We start from the raw sequence: 12,660 nt of genomic DNA on the forward strand, positions 1-12,660 counted from the left end.
AAATTTCTTGGAGGTGCTACATATTTATTAAAATTTTTTGTTATAATTTTAAGCTCACTGTAGGCAGAAAGGAGTCATTAACATTTATATTCTTTTTCTTAGTCTGTATCTAAATGATGATATATGTTAATTCCAGATATTTACTTTATACTTCAGTAATGCTCATCGTATTTTGCGAAATTTATATTGTTCTTTTATTTGAAAATAGAAGGCTTTTTTAGCTCCTGAAAGCTATATTGTAGTCATATGGTTTTATTATATTTTGTGGTAAGAAGAGCAGCAACATATTGAGAATATAATAAAATTCTCCTGTCTTTTTAATGATTATTTATTAAATTCTTCTCATTAGAGCCTATTATTAATGATTGAAATGTATTTTCTGTACAATTTTACTGCAATTTATTAAATTCCAATGACTTAAAATATCTGCTTTTCATGAGTGCACACAGTTGAATGCTGCAGATATCTAAAGAGTTATTTTTCGGCCGGGTGTGGTGGCTCATGCCTGTAATCCCAGCACTTTGGGAGGCCAAGGCGGGTGGATCACGAGGTCAGGAGATCGAGACCATCCTGACTAACATGGTGAAACCCCGTCTTTACTGAATATACAAAACATTAGCCAGGCATAGTGGCGGGCGCCTGTATTCCCAGCTACTCCGGAGGCTGAGACAGGAGAATGGCGTGAACCCAGTGGGTAGAGCCGAGATTGTGCCACTGCACTCCAGCCTGGGTGACAGGGCAAGTCCCTGTTTCAAAAAAAAAAAAGAGTTATTTTTCATTGTAAATCTATGCTGTATTCAGGATTTTATGCATTAAAATCTCTCTTCTGATTTTCAGTTCCTTGTTATTGTGTTTATTTTCTTGGGGGTTATGTTTTCTCAGATTAGTTAACTGTATTTTTGCTTTTAAAGCTTGATATGAGTTGAATGATAATTTTTAGCTCGGTACATTTTATCTCAATGTGATGTTTAATATATGTGTGAATTAGCTGTGTTTGTTGCTTATAGATAGATCTATATGTTTTTCACCTATGTAAGTATGATATCTTTTTTTCTTGTTTTTCTTTTTTTTTTCAGTTTCAGATAGGCTACTTTTTTTTTAAGAGAATTTTAAAACAGAGTCTAAAGAACACAAATCAGTTATTTGTCCTCTTGCAGGGCGGGGAGACAACCTCCTTCCCCACAGATTTGAGGCTATGGCTAAGTGGTGAGCCTTGGGGAGATGCAGAAAGGATCCATCCCAGGCACTTGGCTGGAGGTAAGTAAGAATAGCCTTTGGGCCACAAGACCTGATGGCTTGGCTACTGGTCTGGACATAAGTCCCCACCTTCCCAGAAATGTCATCTTTTGTCTGCAACAACTGGCTGGAGAAATATTTCAGAAAGATGTGTGCCTGGAACACGCAAAGGCATACCCTTCCTTTCTCCTTGGCATAGGCCTTGCAGCACTGAGGAAAGACCAGGTTTGCAATGGAGCCTTCAATAATCTTCATCCCTATGGAACTCAGGGGCTCATAGGGTGACAGGAGAGGAGACAAGCTAGCTTGGGAAGAGTCGTCTTTCAGCTTCTCCCCCACTGAAACACTATATACTTGGGGCCACGGTTCATGGCAAAACACACATGCTCTCTTTCTTTCTCTCACAACCACATCTCGGGAACCCAACAACTTGATGGCAGGTAGCTCTGGGTATCCTTGGTCTGGCATTCACCCACTCAGCATCGAAGCTGTCCTAAAGCTCTTTTCAATCACTTCTCACTCTTTCCAAGCCCATGTGGGTAGGTGTTCCAGCCTTCACTCTTTCAGGCTGATCATAAAGGCACAGTGTGGGAAAGTCCCCTGCTGTGATGGCCATTGCTGGGGAGCAGGGAAGGCTAAGGGCCCACTGCTGCCAAAGGCTAGTGTAGATGCCCTCTGCTCCACTCATCTCCTCGAAGATTGACGTCAGGTGCAGCAGATGCTCTCTGGAATGTTATCAAACCAGGACTGCACAGGCACTTCATTCTCTGGGTGGAAGATGTAAGAAGCAGGCGAGTTTTCCAGGATGAGAGTTTTCCTCAGATCCCTCCCCAGATGGCTGTGGTCATTGACATAGCAGCCCTGGTGGAACAAACACGACTCATGGGCTAGGCAACCCCAGAACACCCCACACTGGTCCAGCATACCCGTCACAGTGTGTCCGGAATTGGTGGGTTCTTGGTCTCAGTGACTTCAAGAATGAAGCCGCGGACCCTCGCAGTGAGTGCTACAGTTCTTAAAGGCAGCGTGTCTGGAGTTTGTTCCTTCTGACATTCGGATGTGTTCGGAGTTCCTTCCTTCTGGTGGGTTTGTGGTCTTGCTGGCTCAGGAGTGAAGCTGCAGATGTTCGCAGTGAGTGTTACAGCTCTTAAGGTGGTGCGTCTGGGGTTGTTCCCTCCTCCCGGTGGGTTTGTGTCTCGCTGGCTTCAGGAGTGAAGCTGCAGACCTTCACCGTGAGTGTTACGGCTCATAAAGGCAGGGTGCACCCAAAGAGTGAGCAGCAGCAAGATTTATTGCAAACAGCAAAAGAACAAACTTCCACAGTGTGGAAGGGGACCCGAGTGGGTTGTCACTGCTGGCTTGGGCAGCCTGCTTTTATTCTCTTATCTGGCTCCACCCACATCCTGCTGATTGGCAGGGCACTGATTGGTGCGTTTACAATCCCTGAGCTAGACACAAAGATTCTCCATGTCCCCACCAGAGTAGCTAGATACAGAGTGTCGACTGGTGCATTCACAAACCCTGAGCTAGACACAGAGTGCTGATTGGTGTGTTTACAAACCTTGAGCTAAATACAGAGTGCTGATTGGTGCATTTACAATCCCTTAGCTAGACATAAAGGTTCTCCATGTCCCCACCAGACTCAGGAGCCCAGCTGGCTTCACCCAGTGGATCCCGCACCAGGTCTGCAGGTGGAGCTGCCTGCCAGTCCCGTGCTGTGCTCCCGCACTCCTCAGCCCTTGGGTGGTTGATGGGACTGGGTGCCATGGAGCAGGGGGTGGCGCTCATCAGGGAGGCTCAGGCATGGCGGGCTGCAGGTCCCAAGCCCTGCCCCATGGGAAGGCAGCTAAGGCCCAGCAAGGAATTGAGCACAGCAGCTGCTGGCCCAGGTGCTAAGCCCCTCACCGCCCGGGGCCGGTGGGGCCAGCCGGCCACTCCAAGTGCGGGGTCCACCGAGCCCACGCCCACCTGGAACTCCAGCTGGCCTGCAAGCACCACGTGCAGCCCTGGTTCCCGCCCGTGCCTCTCCCTCCACACCTCCTCACAAGCTGAGGGAGCCGGCTCCGGCCTTGGCCAGCCCAGAAAGGGGCTTCCACAGTGCAGCGGCGGGCTGAAGGGCTCCTCAAGTGCTGCCAAAGTGGGAGTCCAGGCAGAGGAGGCCCCAAGAGCAAGCATGGGCTGTGAGGACTGCCAGCACGCTGTCACCTCTCAACAGGATCTGCATACTTATTCAGGTGGGAATGAAGACAGCAATGAAGAAAACACATTTAAACAGTTCCTTCAGTCATCTCAGGAACTCATCCATATAAGGCCTCATGAGCAAATGGATGTGGCGCATGGTCCCCTCAATCTCTACAGGCAGGCCGTAGGCAGTCAGCATTGCTGATTGGCTTAAAGGAGCTATGCACAAGGGTTTCATCCAGGTCAGCGACCATACAGATCCTTCCTTGATTTTTCTGTCACCTCTGGGAGCAGGCAGGTTCCTGGGATCTGATAAAACTGATACTGGAGACCCTGGAGCTGATCCGACTTAGCAATGGTGTTGACATCCTCCTTATGTGTGGAGAGCTCAGCAGGGGAACTTGACTGCCCCACATGCTGGGAGCAAGAACAGCAGAAAGAAATCTTAGTTCTAAGATGCGACAAACATGAGGCCTCTTCAGAGAGCACTTTGGAAACCAGGCCTTGCTTGGTAAGGACCAGGGCATCTTTCCTCCATGCCTGGGTGATGATGGATCCTTGTTCCATCTAACAATCCTGAGGGCTGGGCTGGCTGGGTGGGAAGACTGGCGGGCACGCTGGCTGGACTGGGCTGGAGGGCATGGGCTGGGGCCTGATTCAGTTCCCAAGAGTCTGACTTCCACAGCTGTTCACATTCCCCCTCTCCTTTCCGTCACCGGGCGGGAAGGGAGGCAGCCTGTAGGGAGGGCGGATGGCCTTGGCAGCAGCTCCCCAGGGTGCCCCCAGCCCCGATTCCCCCAGCGGGAGCTTCAGGATCCTAAGTTTGGGTCTAACATAGAGAATCCACCAGATTCTCATTTTTTTTCAACTTTTATTTTAAGTTCAGGGGTCCATATGTGATAAATATTTTTTTCAACTTTTATTTTAAGTTTAGGGGTCCATGTGCAGGATATGCAGGTCTCTTACATAGATAAATATGTGCCACTGTGCTTTACTGCACAGATCATCTCATCACCCAGGTACTAAGCCCAGCATCCGCAGCTATTCTTCCTGATGCTCTCCTTCCCCTCCCCCATGCCATGAAACAGGTGTCCAGTGTGTATTGTTCTTCCTGATGTGTCCATGTGTTCTCATTGATCTGCTTCAGCTAATAAGTTAGAATAATAAGTGGTGTTTGGTTTTCTGCTCCTGCGTTAGTTTGCTGGGAGGAATGGCTTCAAACTCCAAACATGTCCCTACAAGGGACATCATCTCATTACATTTTATGGCTTCATATTATTCCATGGTGTAGGTGTACCACGTTTTCTTTATCCAGTCTATCATTGATGGGCATGTAGATTGATTACATGACGTTGCTATTGTAAATAGTGCTGCAATGAACATATGTGTACATGTATATTTAAAATAGATTTATATTCCTTTGGGCGTATACCCAGTAATAGTATTGCTGGGTCAAACGGTATTTCTGCTTCTAGGTCTTTGATGAATCTCCACACTCTTCTACAATGCTTGAAATAATTTACACTCCCACCAACAGTGTAAAAGTGTTCCGTTTTCTCCACAACCTCACCAGCATCTGTTTTTATTTTTTTTTAATGTTTTATTAATAGCCATGGTAATTGGTGTGAGATGGTATCTCATTGTGGTTTTGATTTGTATTTATCCAGTTATCAGTGATGTTGAGCTTTTCATGTTTGTTGGGCACATGTATGTCTTCTTTTGAGATATGTCTGTTCATGTTCTTTGACCACTTTTTAATGGGGTTGTTTGATTTCCTCTTGTAAATTTTAAGTCCCTCGTAGATTCTGGATATTAGACATTTGTCAGATGGATAGGTTGAAAATTTTTCTCCCATTCTCTAGGTTCTCTGCTCTGATGATAGTTTCTTTGGCTCTGCGGAAGCTATTTAGTTTAATTAGACCCCATTAGTCAATTTTTGCTTTTGTTGCTATTGCTTTTGGCCTTTTTGTCATCAAACATTTCCTCATGCCTATATCCTGAATGGTATTATCTAGACTTTTTCTTCTAAGGTTTTTATAGTTTTGGCTTTTACATTTAAGTCTTTAATCCATCTTGAGTTAATTTTTGTATATGGTGTTAGGAAGGGTTCCAGTTTGAATTCTCTGCACATGGCTAGCCAGTTCTCCTAGCAGCATTTATTGAATAGGGAGGCCTTTCCCTAATTCCTTGCTTTTGTTGACTTTGTCAAAGATCAGGTGGTTGTAGGTTTGTGGCGTTATTTCTAGGCTCTCTATTTTGTTTCATTTGTCTATGTGTCTCTTTCTATACCAGTACCATGCTGTTTTGGTTACTGTACTCTTCTAGTATGGTCTGAAGTTAGGTAGGGTGACACTTTCAGCTTTTTTTTTTCTTAAGGTTGGCTTGGCTATTTGGGCTCTCTTTTGGTTCCATATGAATTTTAAATGTTGGGTTTTTTTTTTCTTATTCTCTGAAGAATGTCAGTAGTTCAATGGGAATAACATTGAATCTATAAATTACTTAGGAAAATATGTTCATATTCATGATACTGATTCTTCCTCTCCATGAGCATGGAATGTTTCTACATTTGTTTTGTGTTCACTCTGATTTCTCTAAGCAGTTGTTTGTAGTTCTCCTTGAAGAGGTCCTTCACTTTCCTTCTTAGCTGTATTCCTAGGTATTTTTTTCTCTTTGTAGCAAATGTGAATGAAAGTTCATTCATGACTTGTCTCCCTGCTTGCCTGTTGTTTGTGTATGGGAACGCTAGCTAATTTTGCACATTGATTTTATATCCTGAGATTTAGCTACTGTTGGTTATCACCTTAAGAATCTTCGGGGCTGAGACGATGAGACTCTCTAGATATAGGATCAGGTCATCTGCAAACAATGATAATTTGACTTCCTCTCTTTCTATTTGAATACTCTTTATTTCTTCCTCTGGCCTGATTTTCCTGGCCAAGTTTTCCGACACTATGTCGAATGGGAGTGTTGAGAGAGGGCATCCTTTTCTTGTGCCAGTCTTCAGGGGGAATGTTTCCAGCTTTTGCACATTCAGTATGACATGGCTGTGGGTTTGTTGTATATGGCTCTTATTATTTTGAGGTATGTTTCTTCAGTTCCTAGTTTACTGAGAATTTTAAACTTGAAGGAATGTTCAATTTATTGAATGCTTTTTCTGCATCTATTGAGATAATCATGTGGTTTTTGTATTTAGTTCTCTTTATGTGATGAGTCACATTTATTGATTTGCATATGTTGAACCAACCTTGCATACTGGGGACAAAGCCAATTCCATAGTGGTCGATGCACTTTTTAATGTGCTGCTGGATTTGGTTTGCCAGTATTTTATTGAGGATTATTGCACAATTTTCATCAAAGATATTGGCATGATGTTTTGTTGTTGTTGTAATATCTGTGTTAAGTTTTGGTATCAAGATGATGCTGGCCTGATAGAATGAGTTAGAGAGAACTTTGTCTTCAAATTTTTTTGGATAGTTTTAGGAAAAAAGGTACCATCTCTTCTTTGTACCTCTGGTCAAATTCAGCTTGCTTGATAGGCTAGTTATTACTGCCTCAATTTCAGAACACATTATTGATCTATTCAGGATTCAGTCTTTTGAGGGTTTATTTTGCAAAGAAATTGTCTATTTCTTCTAGATTTTCTGGTTTATGTGCATAGAGGTGTTTATAGTATTCTCTGATGGTTGCTCGTATTTCCATGGGATCAGTGATGATATCTCACTTATTATTTCTAATTGTGTTTGGTTCTTCTTTCTTTTCTTATGTATTTGCCTAGCTAGTGTTCCATCTTGTTTATTTTTTTTTTCATAAAAACAGCTCCTGGATTGGTTGAGATTTTTGTTTGTTGTTTTTTATTTTTATTTATTTTATTTTTTTGGAAGAGTTTTCAGTGTCTCTATCTCCTTCAGCTCTACTCTGATCTTGGTTATTTCTTGTTTTCTGCTAGCTTTCAGGTTCATTTTCACTTGGTTTTCCTGTTCTTTTAATCAAGATGTTAGTCTCTTAACTTTAGATCTTTCTAGTTTTTCTTTTTTTTTCCTTGTGGCAGAGTCTCACTCTGTTGCCCACCTGGAGTACAGTGGCATGATCTCGGCTCACTGCAACCTCCACTTCTCGGTTTTAAGTCATTTCTGCTGTCTCAGCTTCCTGAGTAGCTGGGATTACAGATGTGCATCACCACACCCAGCTAATTTTTGTATTTTTTTGTAGAGATAGGGTTTTGCTTTTTTGGCCAGGCTGGTCTTGAACACCGGGCCTCGAGTGATCTGCCTTGCCAGCCTCCCAAAGTGCTGAAATTACAGGCATGAGCCACCATGCCCGGCCCTTTCTAGCTTTTTGATGTGGACATTAGTACTATAAATTTTCCTCTTTTCTCGATTTCTAGTGATTATTTTATTCTATCTTGGTGAGTATTCAGGGAAATAATCTTAAATTCACAATCAACTTATATTTTAAATCTAAATAATTATGTGAGAAGAACCCTTAGTTATTTGAAGGGGATGTTTGAAGATTTTGTAACTGTGCCTTTTAGGTAGTCTTAAATTTCTAATTGTAGTTAAAAACATGCCATTGTCACTTCTAACATTTTAAGTATATGGTTTAGAAGTGGTAAGTATAGTTCTATTTTTTGCAATAGGTTTTAGATTATTTTTGTCTTAAAAATTAAAACTGAATATTCATTACTTGTGAAAGAAGTTAGTTAGCTTGCTTTAGGTAGATAGCTAGAGAAGGGTCCCTGGAAAGTCCCTGGCCCTTGGGTCAGTATCTCATCCCTGCATAACATAAAAGGAATCCTGGAAAAAATCCAGCTGCAGACACTAACAAGGGAACTAGCACATGGTGTTGTGCTTGGAGACATGCCCATGGCTGCACAGATAGAAAAACCTCTGGCCCATTTGGATAAAAACTTGTACAAACCTCCAGCTCACTCAGATAAGGGAACAAGACCGACCAGGCATAGAAATGCCTTTGTTTGGCCAGGCACGGTGGCTCATGCCTGTAATCCCAGCAATTTGGGAGGCAGAGGTGGGCGGATCACCTGAGGTCTGGAGTTTGAGACCAGCATGACCAACATGGAGAAACCGCGTCTCTACTAAAAATACAAAATTAGCCAAGTGTGGTGGCACATGCCTGTAATCCCAGCTACTTGGGAGGCTGAGGCAGGAGAATTGCTTGAACCCAGGTGGTGGGGGTTGCTGTGAGCCGAGATCTCACCATTGCACTCCAGCCTGGGCAACAAGAGCAAAAAGAAAAAAAGAAACACCTTTGTCCTTTGTACAGTCAGTGGGCTCCCAGGAAAAAGTTTCTTCTCCTTTTGTGGGCATAAGCACAGTGGACTCTGGTGCATTCCGGTCGACACTCTCCTTTATTTGGACTGTAAGTCTGACCTCTATGGATAATTACTTCAGCCCCTGATTGCTCCTGGGCCAAGATCCTTGGCCACGCTTTTACCTTAGCTTCTGATAAGTCCTGGGCCAAGATAAGTAGCATCTATGAGTCATCCCTTCAGCTGCCGATTGGTCCCGGGCCAACGTCCTGGGCCAAGATTTTCAGGACAGCCTGTGAACTAGGCACATTCCCTTCCCTTCCCTTCCCAGTCCATAAAAACCCTGGACCCCCAGCCTCGTAGAGGGCAGCGCGTTCAGACACCTATCTCTGCTGGCAAAGAGCTTTCTTCTCTTGCTTATCAAACTTTCACTGTAACCTCACCTTTGTGTTCACGCTCCTTAATCTCCTTAGAGGTAGAACAAAGAACTCTGGGTGTTATCGCAGACAACCAGAGCCTGTTACATCTTGGTGCACTGCTGAGACTACAACACTTGGTTTCTTTGAGTTTGACTAAATATTTTACATAAGTGTAATTATACAGTCTTCCTTTCTGACTGTCTTGTTTTACTTAGCAGAGTGTTTTGAAGATTTGTCCTTACTGTAGTACTTTTCAAGATTTCCTGATTTTTAAGGCTGAATGCTATCCCAGTGAATATACGTGCCCTGTTGTTTAATCTACTCATCCTTAAAGGGACATTTGCTTCCAGGTAATATGTTTGTAATACTACAATGTACATAAGTGGGCATATATCTATTCCATGTTCTGCTTTGCCTGTTTGGGATATTTTTCACACACTGATTTAGTACCATGTGTATTCCCTTGATTTTGTTGTCTGATCCGTTGATGTTACATCCCCCAAATTATTGCCAAGACAATTGACATGAAGCTTCACGCTTCTGTTTTGTGCTAGGAATTTCACAGCTATAGGTTTTACACTATATTTTTCATTTTTAAAATTGACAAATGTAATTGTACATATTTTGGGGAAACAATTATGTATATATGTTGTACAGCAATAAAAATCAGAGTTCTTAGTATATTTATTGCCTCATGCATTTGTTATTTTTGTGGTGAGAACATTCAAAAGCTTCTTCTCTAGCTATTTTATTTTATCTTTATGTATTAACTTTTTTTAGAGAAAGGGTCTTGCTCTAGCACCCAGACTGGAGTGCAGTGGTGCAACCCTAGCTCACTGTAACCTCAAACAATCTCCTAACCTCAGCTTCCCAATTAGCTGAGACTACAGGAACCTGCCACCATGGCTGGATAATGTTTTAATTTTTCATAGAGACGGAGTCACACTATGTTGTCCAGGCTCAACTTGAACTTCTGTCTTCAAGTGATTCTCCCACCTCAGTCTCCCAAAATGTATGGATTGCAGGAATGTGCCACCACCACTGGTCTCTTTTAGCTATTTTGTAATATGCGATACCTTTTCTTTAATTATTATTATTCTACTGTGTAATAAAAAGAAAAACTTATTTCTCCTACTAATCATAACACAATACCTGTTAAGCAGCATTTTCCCATCCTCCTGCTTCAGTCTCTGGTAATCCCCGTTGTACTCTTTGCTGATATCAACCCTTTTTTTCAGGTTCCTCAAATGAGTGAGATAAGATCATAAAGTATTTGTGTTTCTCTATGTGGCTTATTTTACTTAACATGGTATCCTCAAGGTTCGTCCATGGTCTTTTAACTGACAGAATTTTATTCTTTCTTATGGCTGAATAGTATTTCTTTTTTTTTTTCATACTTTAGGTTTTAGGGTACATGTGCACAATGTGCAGGTTTGTTACATACGTATCCATGTGCCGTGTTGGTTTGCTGCACCCATTAACTCGTCATTTAGCATTAGGTATATCTCCTAATGCTGTCCCTCCCCCCTAGCCCACCCCACAACAGTCCAGGAGTGCGATGTTCCCCTTCCTGTGTCCATGTGTTCTCATTGTTCAATTCCCACCTATGAGTGAGAACATGCGGTGTTTGGTTTTTTGTCCTTGCGAAGTTTACTGAGAATGAGGTTTCCAGTTTCATCCATGTCCCTACAAAGGACATGAACTCATCTTTTTTATGGCTGCATAGTACTCCATGGTGTATATGTGTCAATTTTCTTAATCCAGTCTATCGTTGTTGGACATTTGGGTTGGTTCCAAGTCTTTGCTATTGTGAATAGTGCCGCAATAAACATACATGTGCATGTGTCTTTATAGCAGCATGGTTTATAGTCCTTTGAGTATATACCCAGTAATGGGATCACTGGGTCAAATGGTATTTCTAGTTCTAGATCCCTGAGGAATCGCCACACTGACTTCCACAATGGTTGAACTAGTTTACAGTCCCACAACAGTGTAAAGTGTTCCTATTTCTCCACATCCTCTCCAGCACCTGTTGTTTCCTGACTTTTTAATCATGGCCATTCTAACTGGTGTGGATGGTATCTCACTGTGGTTTGATTTGCATTTCTCTGATGGCCAGTGATGATGAGCATTTCTTCATGTGTTTTTTGGCTGCATAAATGTCTTCTTTTGAGAAGTGTCTGTTCATGTCTTTGCCCACTTTTTGATGGGGTTGTTTGTTTTTTTCTTGTAAATTTGTTTGAGTTCATTGTAGATTCTGGATATTAGCCCTTTGTGAGATAGTAGGTTGCAAAAATTTTCTCCCATTCTGTAGGTTGCCTGTTCACTCTGATGGTAGTTTCTTTTGCTGTGCAGAAGCTCTTTAGTTTAATTAGATCCCATTTGTCAATTTTGGCTTTTGTTGCCATTGCTTTTGGTGTTTTAGACATGAAGTCCTTGCCCACGCCTATGTCCTGAATGGTATTGCCTAGGTTTTCTTGTAGGATTTTAATGGTTTTAGGTCTAACATTAAGTCTTTAATCCATCTTGAATTAATTTTTGTATAAGGTGTAAGGAAGGGATCCAGTTTCAGCTTTCTACATATGGCTAGCCAGTTTTCCCAGCACCATTTATTAAATAGGGAATCCTTTCCCCATTCTTGTTTTTGTCAGGTTTGTCAAAGATCAGATAGTTGTAGATATGTGGCATTATTTCTGAGGGCTCTGTTCTGCTCCATTGATCTATGTCTCTGTTGTGGTACCAGTACCATGCTGTTTTGGTTACTGTAGCCTTGTAGTATAGTTTGAAGTCAGGTAGCGTGATGCCTCCAGCTTTGTTCTTTTCGCTTAGGATTGACTTGGTGATGCAGACTCTTTTTTGGTTCCATATGAACTTGAAAGTAGTTTTTTCCAATTCTGTGAAGAAAGTCATTGGTAGCTTGATGGGGATGGCATTGAATCTATAAATTGCCTTGGCAATATGGCCATTTGCACGATATTGATTCTTCCAACCCATGAGCATGGAATGTTCTTCCATTTGTTTATATCCTCTTTTATTTCATTGAGCAGTGGTTTGTAGTTCTCCTTGAAGAGGTCCTTCACATCCCTTGTAAGTTGGATACCTAGGTATTTCATTCTCTTTGAAGCAATTGTGAATGGGAGTTCACTCATGATTTGGCTCTCTGTTTGTCTGTGATTGGTGTACAAGAATGCTTGTGATTTTTGTACATTGATTTTGTATCCTGAGACTTTGCTGAAGTTGCTAATCAGCTTAAGGAGATTTTGGGCTGAGACGTTGGGGTTTTCTAGATATACAATCATGTCACTGCAAACAGGGACAATTTGACTTCCTCTTTTCCTAATTGAATACCCTTTATTTCCTTCTCCTGCCTAATTGCCCTGGCCAGAACTTCCAGCACTATGTTGAATAGGAGTGGTGAGAAGGGCATTCTGTCTTGTGCCAGTTTTCAAAGGGAATGCTTCCAGTTTTTGCCCATGGCTGAATAGTATTTCACTGTGTATATACAGCATATTTTCCTTATCCGTTTATCTGTTGCTCTGCATTTGAATTGATTCCATA

General features: G+C 42.2%; 1 pseudogene; it reads right to left on the reverse strand.

Annotated features, from left to right (window-relative positions):
* Window positions 1-1,791: 1,791 nt before the first annotated feature.
* LOC115833694 lies at window positions 1,792-3,984 on the reverse strand (annotated as a pseudogene).
* Between the last annotated feature and the right edge of the window lie 8,676 nt (window positions 3,985-12,660).

Source organism: Nomascus leucogenys, unplaced genomic scaffold (assembly GCF_006542625.1).
Source record: "Nomascus leucogenys isolate Asia unplaced genomic scaffold, Asia_NLE_v1 Super-Scaffold_640, whole genome shotgun sequence".
Taxonomy (NCBI): Eukaryota; Metazoa; Chordata; class Mammalia; order Primates; family Hylobatidae; genus Nomascus; species Nomascus leucogenys.